Genomic DNA, 14926 nt, shown 5'->3' with positions numbered 1-14926 from the left:
TGACCAGGCCTGAGGCCTAGCATTCTCTAATTTGCTTTTATAAATATAGCCTAGGAAATTAGCATGCTCATGTGATTAAGGCAGGCCAGTTCCTCTCTCAAGGGCACCTGATATTCAACTGATTTCCCTGGGACAGGTACACCTGTAGGCCAGATCCACTGCATCATCTACAATAAAGGACATGTTGGAAAGGCTTCAGTCCATGTACCTTGCTCAGGTTTCCTTCCAAAGGAATCCAGGGTGAAATCAGAGTGCACTTCAGGGGATACAAGGCACATCACTCTTGCAATACCCACAAGCCTTGTGACTCGATGATGCTTGAACAGTGACAGTTTAGCATCCATCCTTCATGAGCCACAGCCACCTGCTTTATAAGTCATCTTGCAGCAGGATATCTCCTCAAAGCTATATGCACAGTTGGCTCCCTCAGACTTCCTAGAAGTTCAAATCCCCCAAAAAGTGAACCAGAACATCGTTCCACCTTTGGTAGACATTGTTCTTCTACGGACATGAGAAGTAAACTTAGGGGAATGTTACCCGTGAAAACAAAATTCTGCCTCTCCAGAGACAAAGAAGGACTCTGCAATGCCCCATCCCACAAGTATTCAACAATCAATTTTGCTGAATAATAAAACTCTTTATCTTCTATGTTCCTAATGAGCTAGAGTCTAGGTGGGAGGTCTGAGCCACGATGTTTTCAGAAGGATAGAGGGAAGGACTTATCAATGACCACATGCCACCTATGGTTTTAATAAACTAGTAGGTAGGAAAGAAAGAACCCCTCCAGAATTATCTGCCAAAAATGTAGCAATTGAAAAATATTAAATGTCCTTTTTATATAAAAAAATCAGCCCACCCCCCCAAAACTGTAAGCCATGAAGAGAAATAAGAATCTGAGCCGTTAAATGAATAAAAAAATGGAGCTACGGGCAAAAATAAACAATGACTGGCATTTAGGGAACTTAATCTGCATCAGAAAAAACCTCCTCCTCATTTGCTCTAGCTTCTAATTTTTTCCATATTTTTGTCATTAGACGTTATTAAAGTACTACTGTTCCAGGGCTGGGTGATGAAAGGCTGAGATATGATTCAGCCCCCAACGTTATATAAACAAACCCAGGTCGTTATGACATCCACTGTGATTTTTTTCTTCATTCTTTTCAATCCTTCACTGTACCTCATTACTGGTTGCGCTGCAAAGGCTCTTTCAGGTGATCAAATGCAGTTTCAGGCCAGCTCTTTTGCTGCTAATGTGGTATAATAGGCTTACAGCCAGATGTCTGCTTCCAAAACAGCTCTCAGTTCAGTCTTCTCATAACTGGGCCATGTTGAAACTAGCAGCCATTTGAAATATGATTTAAAAAGCAAACCAGGAAGTGGCAGTTTAAAGTTAGCTCCGATCCATTAATCAGCATTGGAGACAATGATGTCGGTGTGACCGGATGGGCTGACTTACGACGGTTTAAGATTTATCTGGGGTATAACAAAAGGGCAGTCTGCTGGTTTAAGAGTCTCTTTCCCTTTTCCTTTGGCGAAATCAAGACATTGTTTAGAAAGCCAAAGAGAATGCCATTTAAAAGGCTGAGGTCATTTCCAGAGATGAATCTAATATGAGGTATGACAAAAGAAGAATCAAAAAAAAAAAGTCTCCTTCATCATGGAAAACTTCTCTTGCATGAATTCTCATTTGGCAGGGGAACCAAAGCTAAATGATATTAATAGAAAGACACCTACTTAATTCAGTGAGGCTCAGTCAGGCCATATTGTAGTGTTGTAGTCACTGCTATAAGAGCAGGTCATCTCCCTGGCCCATCTCAGTCTGGACATTTGAGTGTTAACCTTAGAAATCCATACATTTCTGGGACATAAGGTGGTCCCTGTGGAGTGAGAAAGGTGGTAAAAAATATGCTTACAAAGCCACCTTTTACTTATTTGTAACAGGAATGTGGTACAACAGAGCACAGGCCCAGAAAATCTGGGCTGAGTTAGTGAACAGCGGTCAGGAATTAGAGAAGATGCTTCAGATCTCAAGCACCAGCTCCTCTCTGGCTAACCCCATCTGCAGTATTCTCTACACTCAACTCATGGTTTTACCTTCTCTCTTTAGAGCAGGACTATTTCCAACTTGATGGCTAGTCAGACAAATAACCGTACCAGCCAGGGACAAGGAGCTCTATAAAGGAAGCAGGAGAGCAGCATTCCTGTTAGTGGGACATATGGTCTGTTGCTGACAATCCTTTTGTGCAAAATTACACCAGTACTACTTCCTTTGAAGGACAGGCATGGTAAACAGTGTAGCTCCCTGCAGAAGAGACAGCACTTTCCTCCTCATGTCATAAAAATAACAGAAAAGGCCACACACTATTTTTCCACTATTTTTGTTGAAGCTGTGGAAATAGCCTTCTCTAGTGTTTTGGCAGTATTATTTCCATGCCCATTAATGATTCTCAGAGCAGCAGAAAAGAAGAAGAGGTGTTGCTGACTGCAAAAGTTGGGGTAGGTCTTTCAGGGTCTCTCAGTGTCAGCTTAACTCTGCTAGCGTTAGGGCTGTACGAGAACAGCAAAACCCAGATATAACCCAACTTACCAGAGACTGCTGCTGTACAGTCTACAAAAAGGGATGTGGCTCTCCAGAAGACTGCCTTGGACTGTGGGTGGCCACGTTGCCCACTGGAAGTGTCACACTCCTGGATGACAAATGAAACAGAGCCCAACACTGAGCTATTCTCTGAAATAACTCATTTTGAGCTAGTTGAACTTGGAACAGTTATTGCACAGTCCCTTTTCCATAGTCAACTCACAGAGTATATTGACTTCCAGGCAGAAGATTTTTGGCATCTAAACAAGACCTCAGTTACTCAGCTAAGGGCTCAGTCCATCTCCCCTTGGCAGCAATTGATAAGATTCTCTTTGACTTAAAGGCAACTGAACTAAATAGTAAGAGAAATGTAAAGGATTCAGCAGTATATAAACAGTGGTAACTCCCTGGAATGCAACCAGGTAACCATTGTGCAATGTTGTTAAGCCAGTCCCCAGGTGCAGGTGAATTTCTTAGCCTTCAGCCTTCTTCTCTAAGTATCTGGAGATGCAATATCTGTGAGATGCAATATCTCTGCAAGAAGCGCAACTTTGCTGCCCATTTGTCGCATAATGGTTTGATTACCTACCCACTAGAGAATTTGAAATTCCCACTGATTTCAGTGGATGGAGGAACAGATGAGCTGGGGGATTGTTCCAAGCGTATTCCAGGGTTACCTGCTGAGACATGACAGTTGAACGCAGAAACCTGATCAGAAGAGGAGGAAATCAACAAAACTTTACCTAAAGTACCAAAAGTACCAGCTGACTCAGATAAGCCATGCAATAGTAAGGTAAAAGGCAGCTTATTACAATTTTTCTTTTGAATCTTCTTTTCTTCCACAGTCATGCAGAACCCCAGGCCAGCAAATCTCAACGGGAAAATACGCCTCTATAAAAAGCTGAGAAAAATGGATAGAGCAGTAGCGCAGAGAGGGAAAATCTGGCTTGTCCCTGAAAGATCAGCACAAGTTAGCTAGGCTCTAGATTTATCTATATTTGTTGGTTCTTGTTCTCGGTTTTGCTTTGGTTTCTATCGCCTTGCTCCTATTCACACTCTTATTTCTCTCAGCAGGAACTCAGCACACAAGTGGTTTTATAGACTTATGCCTCAAACACAGTTGACCTGTTTATAATAGAATGGCTGTGGTTCAGCTGTTCACTGAAGGTGGCACATATATTCGGGATTACACCCACATGCACAATTATGAGAAGAAATTAGGGGGGCTTCCCCACACCATCCCATATTCAGCTAGAATAAACTTCTTGATGCTGTGCCCTTGCTTCTGCATCGAGTGCCGTTAGAGGGCTGTCAGCTGAGGGTTTAGCATCATCCTCCCTCCTCCACCTGCACATGTATACTGGATATTGGACAGAAACCGTGCTGCACTATTTACGCAATAGCTCCTGCATCGATGAATAATTACAGAGTCAGGGCCAAGAAATCAGACATCTGTTTTGTTTTTGCAAACAGCTCGGAAAAGTCTGTAGCATTCCAGTCAAATGAAAGGAGAGAGAATCCAGAGGACAATGCAGCACAGTTTTGTGGTTAAAGCACTGTCTGGAGCAGCTAGGAGACCCAAATTCAAATTCCTGCTCTGACAGGAATTCAGTATTTGCTGTGCAATTGTGGGCAAAGTCACTTAGCCGGTCTGCGCCTTTGTTATTCCAGTTGTAATAATATTTACATCACAGGGGAGTTAGGAGGCTTGCTTATTCAATTAATGTGTGTGAAGAGTTTGATATCCCCGGATGGCTGAAGCTTTGGAGATGCTCTGCAGCCAGGCTGTCGGCATCCATAGAGGGCAGAAGGAGGGGCAGTAAGCGCTCAGCTTCCTCCCCTCCATCACACCTCTCGCACACGGTCGCATGGTTGTGCCCCGGTGACCACTGCTAGCACCTGGTGATGGCCGCCCCCAGCCCTCGGAGGACCCCGCTGTCCCCTTGCGCCCCTTCCCTCAGTCCCAGAGATGGCACGAGATGAGCCGTCTGGCTGACCAGCAGGGCTTTCCTGAGCATCACACCAGGAAGGTGTCTCTGCACTGCCTGCTCCAGACTCTAGCGGAAAAAATATATATTTTCTCAAGGTAGTGCTTGGCTCTCACCATGTTTTTTAAGGGAGTTGCTAGAAAACTCTCCTGCCATTTTTTTCATAACTATATTATGTCTGATATTGTATTTCTATTTTCCCTTGAGAAAAGAAGCCAAAAGAAACAGAAACAACAAATAAAACAACAAGGACAGTGTTTCCCTCCCCTTCCCTCCCCTTCCCTTCCCTTCCCTCCCCTTCCCTTCCCTTCTCTTCCCTTCCCTTCCCTTCCTTTCTCTTTTCTTTCTCTTTCCTTTCCCATTTTTTTTTTAATACCTCTGTTCAAGGTTCTTTGTTTTTGGCTGCAGTATTATTGCAATTGCAACTCCCTACTCTCTGATCTTTTTTTCTATTATAGTTATATTGACTTAATTTGGGGTAATGAGCTGTTTCTATTGAACATCCAGATATTTTCATATTTGCATCCCAAAAGCCTTAATTTTCTTCCCTCATGCTTACTTTTCTCACATGCGCTCTCCTTTCTTTTTCTTTCTTTTTCTTCATTTTTTCTCTTTCTTTCTTTCCTTCTTCTTTTCTTTCCTTCTTCCTTTCTTCTTTTTCTTTCCTTTTCTTTCCTTCTTTCCTTCTTTTTTCTTCCTTCCTTCTCTCCCTTTCTTTCTTTTATTCTTTCTTTTTTCCTTTTCTCTTTTTCTTCTTTCTCTTTCTTTCACTTTTTTCTTTTTCTCTTTTTCTTTCTCTTGCTTCATCCTTTTCATCCTTTTTCTTTCTTTCTTTCTTTCTCTTTTTATTTCTTTCCCTTTATTTTGTTTCGTTCTCTCTTTCTCTTTCCTTCTCTTCCTTCCTTCCCTCCCTCCATCTTTTTCTTCCTTTCTCACACTTTCCCCTTCTCTTTCAATTTTCCTTTCTCTTCCTTTTTTCCTTTATTTCCTTCAATTCTTCTGGAAAAAAAAAACTACAAGAGAATCAAGCAGAATATCTGTAGCAATTAAGGAAATGCCTCTGAGAAACACTAGCTGTGAAGCATGTTTGCTTTACGGAGCATTCTCATCAGACATTTTGGATCTGAGTCATGTATCCTTTTGGGGGAGGGGTGAAAAACATGGCACGAGGAGAGTTTTTGATTATTTTTCTTGGTGGTAAAATTCATCTTGTTTGTCCCAGGCTCCCACGTGTTTTTAAATCATTACGGTATGTGGTTTCCAACCACAGAGGAGGGATTGCTGAGGAAAAGGGAGAAAAATACTCCATCTGTTTAAAAATTAAAAGTGAAGTGTTATCTCTTTCTCTTCTCTCTCTCTTGCCTCGGATGAATGTGGCAGAGGCCAGTTCTTGCCCAGAGGCTGTGCAGAGAATAATTTTTAGACTAACCTTTTTCAATTTTCCTTCCCCAAACATACACAAATCCACAGACATACTCAACCTATCTGTCCGCGGATGAATAGCAGGGGTGTTTTGTTCAACCAGTCAGAAACTGCAGTCTTGAGTCTGAGGTGGTAACCCACACGCTGGCTTCACTGCGGGGGCAGGGGCAGTGCTGGAGAAGAGGCAAAGCAGGAGCCACCCAGCAGAAGACATCCTCACTCTGCTGCAACGCTGTCCAGGGGCGCTGTGCTGGCGTGGCGGGAGATCCCCTGCCCGCACGGCACATCAGAAAGAGATAGGAGCAGGATCTTTTGGGTTTAGGTTGCTTGGGTTTTCCGGTTTAGGTAGGACTGGAAATCTGGCCCCAAGCTGCAGACGTTGAAGTGACAGTGCTGTGACCTCATTATCTCCATCCAACCCAGGGCTCCCACCGCCAGGAAAGTGCTTTTTTCCTACGTAGGCGCTGACATGGGATACATCCTGGCCTCTGCATATAGTGCTGTTAGACAAGCAGCCCAAGAGGAGACGGCAAGAGGAGTCGTATAACTCCCTTACACATTAATCTCACAAAAGAGAATTCCATCCCGAACTTCTCCCTTCATTTCTCCAGCTTCAACATCAGAAAGCCATGAGAGGGGGAGGAGAATGAGGGGACCACAGACTCATAAACCTTCATAGCACCTTCTGCACACGCACACAGAGCACAGAAAAAGTGATTAATGTATTAGTTTTGAAGAGTTTTTAGCTCTGAAGAGTGGTCATGACTTGCTAAATCCTCACTAGAGAGAGTAGGTTGTTTAATAGCAAGGCATTTATGCACGCCATCTCTCTGTGAGCATTTCATAAACACATAGAGAACTTCGAGCAACACAGCAAACTGATTTCAGAGCCATCAGCTATCTCTCAAGCCAGCAGAGCGGCATGGATATACTGCAGGTAAAGATATGCTGCCCCAGGACATATAGAACATATATACTGTCACAACTGCTAAAATGCCATGAAAGGGAAAGGAAAAATTACTGTCTCACACAACAAAGGGGCAGGTTTTGCTTTTTTCCCACCCTGCCAGCTTTCCTTCCCCAGCGGGAGAACCTAAGGTCAGTAAGTAACTTTTTTAACAAAACATAGCACTCTTGCTTCCTTCCCCGCCGAAGCGCTCCTACGTTTTTCGCAGGCAGCTCCGCGCTCGGGAGCTTTTAAGGGTTTCTAATCCTGGAAGGCCGTCTGACATCACCCCGCTTCTTGTCTGCTGATGTTTCGTACAAGCCTCACATTTCCTTAGTGTTTTTCAGAGCCACCAATTACTGCAGCGATCTTGTGTTTATGTTCTGCTTTTGCGTTATTTTTTTCTTTCCCCTGATGCTTTCCTGGCTTGCATCCCAGCAGGCTGCTCTCCCTTAGACGAGTTTTGTGCCAAGGTTTAAGCTGGACCAGCTTTGTTACAAAAGAAGAAAAAGAAAAAAGAAAGGTGGTGGGAGGGGGGAGGAGGGGGGCGGGTGGGTGAGGGTTTTTTTTTTTCCCCCCCCCCTTCTTAATTTTCTTCATTGACTTCAGGCACCATGTGATCAGGAAGCCTGGCCCCTTTCCATTTCCCTTCCCGACTGAAGGGAAACATTGTGTAGCCGTTGCCCCTGCCACCGGTGGGACGGCCTCGCTGCGCCTGACGTAGGAGGATAAAAATAACCAGCATATTTAAGGCGCGCAGTGGAATCCCAGCCCAGGCAGAGCGGGGCTGGTCGGCCGCCGAGCAGCTCCAGCTCCGGCCCCGGCTCCAGCCCCGGGCGCGCACGCACGCGTGCACGCACGCACGCACGCACCCACCCACCCCTGCCACGGGCTGGCTGTGATGCAACTCCAAATGTATGCTTGGCAGCGGCCGCCAAACACTTAGACCCTGACGGAAAAAATAAATAACATATATACCTTATATATATATATATATATATACACACACACCTATATATAAAAATAAAAGGGAGGGGTAACTGGAGAGCTTTTGCTCGTTTAACAGACTGATTCTAGCACAGCAGGTATCTCTCAAAAAGCCGGCACCCGTCCTGGGTGTTTCCTGCGCTTTCGGCAGGGGCATGGCAGGATCCAGAGGGTGCCTCTGACATCAGCCACCGTAAGGCTGCTTTTCTCCTGGGATTTTGTAGGGGTGAGCAGTAAGGAGTTGTGCTCAGCCCCTTGGAAGGAGAGTTTGGGACAGCACAGTTTTCGTTTCCAGTTTTATTAGGATCTTGTCTCCGGATGGCAAGCATGGCCGAGCACAAAATTTTTCTTGTTTGTTAGTTAAAATAATTAAACAGAAAGAGGATCCAGACCACGAGGCCTGAGCTGGAATGACAGGCGCTTTTCTCCTGCTCTTTGGGGAGTCCCAGTGGTCAAAAACCCTCATAGGTGTGGGGGTTTTTTTGTTTCTGTTTTTTTTTTTTTTTCCTACTATTTGTTAGGCTCGTTTTCAGGCTGTAACACACCTCTAATACTGCACAACGAGTAATACGGGGCAGCTTCTGCCACCACTACAGACAAGGGAGAAGCTGCTGCTTTAAGGACGGCAGTGCCACCAGCCCTGCTGTGGAGCTGACCCGAAGTGCAAACCCGAGCAAAGCCAGTTTTGCTTGGTCCACCAGGGGACGTGGAGAACCGGAGGACACTGCAGGTCTGCTGGGGTCCCTGCAAACCCCCCCCACCACGACGATGAGACCCACAACCCTGCTGCAAAGCCAGGAAACTACCCCTTCTGGGCAGATTACAAGCACCGAAGCAGATTACAAACATGACAGGAGTATTTTCCTGCCATGCTCCAGGGAGCTTTTAATGAGAAAACATAAGGCTCTGCGGCCTCTTCCGAAAAGACGAGTGGCCTCTCTCTCCTCCTGAAAAGGGAAGTAAAATATGAACCTGGATGAAGGACAGAGATTGTTATTGAGATCATTTCTCCCGCAGAGCTCAGTTAAATGTTAGCCAGAAAATAAAATGACAATCTTTGATTTACCTTGGAATTTCCCCTTTATTCCATAGGACCCAGTGTAACAGAAATCCAGTTTAGAGAAGTTGTTACAATGGTTGATCACAAACTTAAGCTTTGTTTATTGCTTATGCAATCATGTGGGTTTATTTCAAGGAATTAAGGGGAAAAAAAAAAAACTTAAGAGCTTTTGTAAGAAGGCAGTACACCTGCCTGGGCTTTCTGTTTATTTTTCCAAGTTCTTATGGCTTTACAATCACATAACCTTTCTTTTTTTTTTTTTTTTTTAAGTTGAGTGAAATATTGAAACAAGCTAGAAAATCTGGCCATTGAGAAGAATGACTAGAACCCAAAGTTTCAGCGCTGCAGACATTTACCTCACAAGCATCGCTCCACTTAGATACTTCTATAATCATTAATGCTTAACAACTCAGTATTTGAGAACCCCTCTGGTGAAACAGACTTTGATCTTAAAAATCCTTTATTACACAGGGAAATATTATCCCCGTTTTGTACAGATATGGAGCTGTGCAGGAGGAAGAGCAAAGGCCCAGTACCCAGCTATGCACTTCACGTCCCTCCAATTTCACTGAGAAAATAATTTTGCATGTTTGGGAGACAGCAGCAGAGCTGGGCTTTAGCCCTGCCCTGCTGCATATCTAGCTGCTCCCCTGCACTGTGGAGCATCTTGTGAGGCACTGTCACATGCCTAAATATAAATCCCCTGGATGGGAGCTGATTCCTTCCTTCCTTCCTTCCTTCCTAGTCAGTGAGTAGAGAGGAGAGGTGTCTGCCATTTGCTGCTAATAGACTGAAATGTGTCATAGCCGGGAGAAGCTGTAGATGGATGTGGCAAGTGAAACCCATGGCTCTCTGGCTTCTGCCAGTGCCAGTCTCACCCCCAGTGACAGCAGGCATCTGCAGGTGAACCTGCCACAAGCACTGCAAGGTGTCACCAGGCCCAGTCACAGATCTCCCTGGCAGATCCAGCAGGCAACATCTGCCAGATCCCTCCAAAAGCAGAGCCGGCTCCAGGGACGGCGAGCTGTGTGCAGCAATCGGACTTTAGAGGTGCTCAGCCCTTCAATCACCACGAGTTTGACTCCACCATGCTTTGGATAACCCCCTTGCAAGGGTTTGAGCACGTACAACCACTGGGCATTGAATGGTTTCATCATAGGCGTCAGAGGAGTATGGCCAGCAGAGATGTGCGTTTGGGTGCTGTAATGCAGCCAGATCATCTCTGTAGCAAACACAACCCGGCAAGTTTCACAGGCTTTGGAGTTTCGGAACAAAAGTTTTGCACAAACTTAATTAGCTCCAGATTTTTAATGCTAGTAAATAGCTTTAGCTCCTCAGAAAGAGCTAGTTCTTGTTGACCATTTCCTACTGATACATTTTCCATTTGGTGCCCACATCACACCTTTATAAATTATACAAAAAGCTCAAATCCTCAAATGTTTAAGCCGTTTCTTTTTCTCTTTTCTTTCAAATGTAGCTTGCCATGATGTTATAATTAAATTTCAAAGCCCAAGTCAGCAGTTGTTTTCCTTCTTCTGGCATTGTTTTCCAGCCAGTAGCTGTTACAGCCTAGTACAAACCAAAATCACCCATCTAATTATTAATAGACCTCTCCTCTTCCAGCCAGGTGGCCTGATCCGCTGCTGAAAGATAAAAGTAAACATTGCTGGTTAACGAGAACAAGAATGGCAGCATAATAGGGCCCTCGTTTCTTAGCAGAGGTATAAATGGTAGGTAGGACTTCAGTGCAGGATGTTTTACTACCGATTGCAACTGCCTTTGGTGATTGCAACTAATCACCAAAGTGGCCTTGGTTATATCACCTCACTTTTATGATTGCCTGCAGCCATGTTTGCAACTGTCTCTAGGCTGAAAATCCTGCAGGCCAGGATATCCTCACAGTCCCATTTGCTCTGGGCATGTGCCGGTACAAGGGGACCAAGCCTCATTTGGGACCTCTGGTTGCCATGGCCAGCAGTAACGATTTGGAGTCAGGGCTCCCTCAGTGCTGGGGGCAGAAGGTGATGCCACGGAGGAGGGCGAGAGCCCCCATCACAGCTACACAGCTGGAAGGCTTCTGCTCACCCAGAGTCCTTTTAAAAAGCTGCCTCATGGAGAATCCAGGTTTATTTTCCCCAGCTGACACCACTGTTAATTTCTTATATTGCTCACTTCCATCTCCAAGCAGAGCCCTGGCTCCTTAAGTACCTCACCCTAAGAAATATAAATGTCCTTCAGTATGAAAAGGAGCTGCTGTGCTTACCCTCCGATAATACTTTTCGGGCAAAGGAAGGCCCAAAAATACCTATACCTTTTCGGTGTTTCCTTCAAAAAGTGGCACGTGAGCAGAGGACACTCCAAGCCCTTGCACATCCACACCCTGTAAGGAATTATCTTCTGCCACCACAAATAAAACAAAGGTACAATCTTCAGCTGATCTCAGTTACTGGAGCTCCCTTGAACTGAATAGAGCTAGAATAACTTACACCAGCTGAGCATCTGCCCTAAACATATGTTACATTATGATTTAACAAAATAGTCTTATTTTGCCTTGGGGGGGGCGGGGGGGTGAAGGGGGGGAGGTTAAGTTTGTTCGTGTCTAGGAATGACTGATAATCCCCGAGAGTGAGGAGGTAAGTAGGAAAAAGAAGGCGTTTGGTTATTAGGCCTTCTTATTTCCAGTGATTAGGGTGGGAAGAGACAGACTGTGTGGGAAACAGGCTTCCCTACACCCATTCTGGCAGCTCTTGTTTGGCCCCTGACGAGACATTTATTAAAACAGCCTCACAAGTTGCAGTCTCGCTAAAGAACAATACAAAACCAACCAAATGTTAATGTCTTCAATCTGTTCCTGCTGAGATTTCCCGCCTCCTCATCTCCCTGATTATTAGAGAAGAAGGGGGGAAAAAAGAGAAAAAAGAAAAAGAAAGAGAAAAAGAGTTTGTATTCCCAGCCTCAGCTGACAGATCTCTTGTAGCCTCCTGGAGTTTTTGTAATTAGAACAAAGGATCCTTGGGACAGGAACTGTAATTGTTTTTGAGTGTTCATACGTTTTTACTCATCCCAGGTTAGGCTTCCAAACAAAATCAAGGCAGTGACAGACAGAACTTGAGATCTAAGAGCAAAACTCCAAGGGAGGATTAAGGGCCTTCAAAAGAGCGCAGTGTGTTACATTTGCTACTTTTTTTTTTTTTTTTTAATGTGCTCAAGGTTGTTTTCTTCAGCAAGACACTGGAAAACTGTGCTACAAACACTTGTCAACCAGAGGGCTGGATAATCTTTGCTTCGTCTGCTGGAATTTCAGTAATGGGATCTAGGAATAAGGAGGAAATAAATATTTCAGCAAGTGAAAATCCCAGGGCAAAATATGTGACTGAGCTTCTGAATGCTGCTGAGGGCGGGGAGGGTGAGAGAGGGATTTTAAATGTATCAGTCTTGTTGAAATTTAAAAGAATCGTGCATCCCAAGCCCATTGCCAGAACAGGCTTTATGGTTTGCTGAGCAGTTTATTAAAATGCCGGAACTTTTCCTTATGACTACCTGTATAGTGGTAAATTGAAGAGGCCAGGGGCCTGGTAGTGAGGGAAAAGGGTATCATATCCATCAAACTGAGTCACAGCCCAGCATCCTACTGAGAGCAGTCAGGCCAAACCATGCCAGGCATTGTCTGGAGAGTACAGGTTGGCTACGAGCCCAAACTATGCCAGAGAGCGTGCTAACAATTAAATAATATAGAAGATCATGACAAGTGCTCAAGTCCATGCTGGGGCTCTGTTTGGTTTACTAGTATAGATGTACACAGCACCACCAGTCGCAAAAATCCTTGCAATAAGGAAAGGATCAGACCCAGAACACACAAGGAGAAAAATATATTTGCAGACAGTCTCTGGTAACAGTCTGGGGCTTTTTTCTCTAATGTTAACATTCACTGCTCTAGTAAAACAATGCTTCTGGAGATCTGCAGGCTAGATGTGGTCACAATGGGTCATCCAGATCCACATACAACCATCCCTTTTTGGGTGGGATTTTCACATCTGTTCTTCATTACCCTAAACCTGATTTCACTGGGACAAAGCTAGGCCAGCGCTGGGCACTTTCAGAAATCTCCCCCGTCACTTCCCAGACACCAGCAGCACCAAGGATGGCAATAAGCTCCTTGCGTAGCAAGTGTGCAAGTCATCAAGTGTGTGCAGGATTGGGGCCTACCTCCATTTCTTTCTCAAGAACTGGAGAAAAAAAAAAACTTGCTGGGCCCAAATAATACTGACAACAGTTAGTTTCTATAAACGAATCCATGTGGGGAAGGCAGAAGTTACACTGAAAGCAAAAATGATGTCAGTGCTGGAAGTCACATCAATCTGCAGAGGGGTCGTGAGCGCTCCTGTAGCTTTTAACTAGGAAAACGTTCTCAGCGTAGCCAGGGGGGCACCTCATTTATGCCAGCTGGGTGCTGGAGCCTTCAAGCTCAGCATGGCCTATTTATTGAGAGGGTGTGAAGGTCTGGCTTGTGAGAGGAAGCTGCTGGGAAGACAGACTCCCTGGGACTTTACTGACTTCCCTGCTTCACTGGTGTTATCCAGCATGGCATCACCATGTCACACAGCTGCTCTGCTCCTCTAGTTAGACCAGGGCACTGTTATTCACAGGTCAAGGGCTTCAGTTCTGGTGTGCATCAAGGAGAAAAGCTGTAAGAGTGATGTCCTTCAAGCTATAATATGACTGAAAAACATTTCTATTGCCTTGGTTGCTCTCATATATCAGATCTTAATATATCACATCTTGGTGATATGAAAATATCTCAAGGTCATACGTTTGGGAGGAGGAATGCCTTCTATTAATTGGTAGGCTGGTAGAAAGACTAAGTAAGTCAAAGGAAAAAGGCTGGAATTTGGTATACAGTGCCTTCTTAGCTGCCTGCATGCCTGTTTTGAAGACCTTTTCACCCTCACAAAAATGATCCTTTTGTTGTGTGAGGAACAACGTATGAAAAGAGACAGTTGACTTTTAGCACTGTGTTCAGCCCTTGCTCAACAGATCCGAAAACCAAGACCCCTGAAGGAAGAGCTCATCTCATAAATGTAAGGCCCCATCCAAACAAGAATTTCCTACCCCAGTCTCCTAAAGACTAGGGGGAGCCAAGAAGAGCGGCACTTATTCTCTAGGAACTGAGCTTTTCGTGCTATCTGTAAACTGACCAGTTAGAAGAGCATATGTGTTAATTGTGGATGATGGTGGGGATGTGGAAACAACTATAAGGAAGCAAATGGACAAAACACATCAATCTCTGCTAATGTCATGCCAGCAATAGGTACTAGCAGGGGGAATATTATCCTCCTGGCGGACACCTCTCCTCCTCTTCCTTCACAGCCTTCCTACCACAGAGACTTAAGCACTTCTCATGAGCTCTGTGATTTGTCCCCTTGATGAAAAAGTCTGAGAACCAAGTGTCACAGGTACGATTTGTAGGATCCTTTGCAGGATCAGTGCTTTATCTCCTTGCTGCCTTTTCAGCATGCATGGCGAGTACCCTTCACCCCCCCGCCCCCCCCCACCCAAAATCAAAGGGAGCAATTACAATAGCTATCAGTTGCTGTTACCATTGCTACAGTGTGGCCATGATGCAAACTGCTGCTCTCAAGGAGGCTGAGAGCAGCTGGCAGGAGCCGTTCACGGGCAAGGCTGCACGCACTTTGCTACGCTTACAGCCAGCCAGCACCTGAGGTGATGGTCCTCCTCCCCCCTCACCCCCCCCCCATAAAAATTATGCAGTTTTGCAGCTATGAAGCAGGTAGCCATGATCAAAGGCAATTTTAGCACCAGGCAACTGAGCCACAGCAACTAATAAGAGGTTTTCTCCTCATCCACCCCTACTGTGAGGGAAAACACCATAATCTGAAGATTCCACAGAGACTGTCCTTTGCCTAAGTCAGACAGACAGCCATGAA

Source organism: Struthio camelus, chromosome Z (assembly GCF_040807025.1).
Source record: "Struthio camelus isolate bStrCam1 chromosome Z, bStrCam1.hap1, whole genome shotgun sequence".
NCBI classification, from domain to species: Eukaryota; Metazoa; Chordata; class Aves; order Struthioniformes; family Struthionidae; genus Struthio; species Struthio camelus.
The sequence above is the reverse complement of the archived record's forward strand: the minus strand, read 5'-3'. Positions refer to the sequence as shown.